We start from the raw sequence: 3,011 nt of genomic DNA on the forward strand, positions 1-3,011 counted from the left end.
AGAGGTGTATTTAAAGTTTGTCGCTTAGCAGTCTATATAAAGTTTAAGCGTAAACGTATATAGAAGTAAAAAAAAAACACTGATATTATAATGGAAAAAGCTTTTGAGCGGAGCACATTTATTGAATGAATACAGATCAGTTTTGGAACACTCCTATACTCCCAAAGGAGTATTCCTTACACTATTTATGGAGTACTCGCGTTTTTTGAAGGGGTCACAACAAATTGTCTCATGCTCATGTGCTTTTATGTAGAAGAAAGATATATCGAATTCTTTTTCTTTGCTTGCAACAGAAGTTGAAGTGGTGCTTTTGCATGTCAGATGTCGCTGGTGATGCACTTTTTGTCGCTCTTCATGCAAATTTTAAGTGTATATATATTATATTAAAATAAATTAATACATCTAATCTCTGTTAGCGAACGATTCTGCATGAAATTCTTACGTGACGGGGCTTGATTATAAGTAAATTTCGCTATTGGTGATTGCATCGCCGCTATTGACAAATCGCTAATATCTATAGCTATTGCAATCCAAAAATATCAGTGATTGGCTATTTTCCTTCATTCGATTCATTTGAATGATAATCACCTCTGACAGAATATCGCCAATAGCATAGCGCAATGATACAAGGTGGCAGCATGGTGACATACCTACAAACATAAATAAAAATTCCATGCACTTTGTTTTTGTAAATTCGATGGACAAATGTCAAAATCCTACTGCACCGGAAGTTGATGTATCAAATCAAATAAAAAAAGTTTATAATCAGCTGTTCCATGCTGCCACCTTGTATTGTTGCGCCATGGCCAATAGCGATTATAGCGATTGGCGATTTTCCTTCACCTGAAATTCTAATACTCATAGTGATAGCGGGGATGCAATCATCGATAATCAAATATCGTTCATCACTAATCATCTGTGTTCTTTACTTTCTGACTGAGTAAAAAAGTTTATTGGATACAAAAAGGAACAATTTTCTCGAAAATTGGAAAAACACTTCGTGCTGTAGCGTCGTCGCGTCAAGTTCGTTTCCCCACAACTCAACCGCGTGCTATAAAAGGACGCTATTCATGCGGTTGAGAACAAATTGGCGGATAATGAGGGAATCGAAATGACAAAAAATTATTAAAAATAGTTGAAAAACTTAAAATTTATCGTACTTGGAGTATAAATCATTAAATCTAAATATAATTCATCGTACTTGGAGTAAACCATTAAATCTAAATATATAATAACCTTAATTACGCAGAAACCTACGCACATGGTTCTGGCCTTAGTGTATTACCTGTGTGTTGGTGGAGCAACTGTACAACAATTTAAAGACATTAAAATTTGAATATATAACATGGTGTTATGGATTAACACCAATGGAGGGATAACCTGGTGTTTTATAAGCTTACGCTTTAACCAAGAAACTAATAATCAAAAAAAAAAAAAATTGGAAAAAGTATACTTTCACAAAAGTTTGCCAGCTATTATCGAAAAATGGGGATGGTTGTCTTAGGAACTGCACAACGAAAAATAAGGGCGAAAAAAGTGTCCTTTTTGTGCAGAGAAATTGTGGAAACGACGAACGGAACAAGGCAAACTTGTGCAACAACAATTTCGACGACGAAATGATGTGCAATAATTGCAAAAAATGGTTTTGCAATGGGCGTGGAAGCACCTCTGGATCCCAAATTGTTAATCTTTCGGTGAGGACTAAACATAGGGAAGTCACCCTACATTGTGAAGGTCCACTTGGAGAAACAGTACTAAAAATGTTATTCGTGTGGCGTACGTAATGTATTGGTATTACGATTCATTCCAGCACAGGCACAGCACAGGAATCTATTGTAGCGTTGTTATGCCGGTAAGCTGAAAATGGAGTAAATATTAAAAGGTGTATTTAAACGAATAAAATAAAATTTTAGTCAACCATGTGCAGTGCAAAACTATTTGAAAAATATGAATTGGGATCAAGAACAATGGAAACCACTTATAACTGACCGTTCGTTTTTGCTGTGGTTGGTTAAGGTGCCTACAGAGCAAGAGCAGTGGCATGCACGACAATTATCAGCAGCACAAATAAACAAATTAGAGGAATTATGGAAGGAAAATATTGATGCAACATTTCAGGATTTAGAGAAGCCAGGTATAGATACTGAACCATCACAAGTGCTATTGCGTTATTAAGATGGTTATCAATACGCCTAGAAACAGAATACGATAAAAATTTAAAAGAAACGCAAACACAGGAGGGTATAGAAATTAGGTGGGACGTTGGCCTAAACAACAAAACAATAGCATATTTTACGCTTGCTAAAACTGATTCGGACATGAAACTAATGCATGTGTTATTCATAAGTTAATACTTCTAGGCTTTAGCCGTTAACAGTTGTATAAAATTTGTGTTTTGATGGAAAAATAAAAGAATTTTAGAAACATATATCACTCGTCTTATTGTAAACAGATTAAATCAAAATTTAAGTTTTTTGGGAGAATGCAATTCGAGCTTTGCTAAAGAATATTTTTATAATAGTTTAAAGAATTTGCTATATTTTTCCTCTGTAGTTTTCATTAAAAATTGATTCACTTTACTATACAAATATTATGCAGCCAAATACAACTTTCAGAATAAATTCATACGGAGTATTTCTGAATACATCGGTGAAGTATAATATAGTAAATAAATCATGTTTTTATGCTGTTACATATACAGATTTATTTCGGGTTGATTCATCTTACATTTAAAAATTAAAGCATTTTCAATTAGCAAAATTTATAAAACAAAGATGCATAGACATCTATTTCAGCTAGTTTCTTCTCATTGAGTGTAATACGAGACTGAACATATTATCGTAAGCCAGTTAATAATATATAACATCTCATAAAATTAGAATTTCACATTACATCATTTTACAATAAAAGGTTCATATTTTTGTATTTTTATTACAATTTTGGTTCATATATTCTGTATACTAAATTAAATTAATGTATAACATTCAATCTACTCCGGTAACAAACTTAAG

The 3,011-nt window shown here is 33.1% G+C and overlaps 1 long non-coding RNA gene across 1 annotated transcript; it reads left to right on the forward strand.

Moving 5' to 3' along the window:
• The first annotated feature begins 948 nt into the window (after positions 1–948).
• Positions 949–2,428, forward strand: LOC137242517 (uncharacterized). Its single transcript, XR_010950271.1, has 2 exons — positions 949–1,852; positions 1,914–2,428. It is a non-coding gene; the product is annotated as an uncharacterized lncRNA (long non-coding RNA).
• Positions 2,429–3,011: the final 583 nt, after the last annotated feature.

Source organism: Eurosta solidaginis, chromosome 2 (assembly GCF_040869045.1).
Source record: "Eurosta solidaginis isolate ZX-2024a chromosome 2, ASM4086904v1, whole genome shotgun sequence".
In the NCBI taxonomy this organism is placed as follows: Eukaryota; Metazoa; Arthropoda; class Insecta; order Diptera; family Tephritidae; genus Eurosta; species Eurosta solidaginis.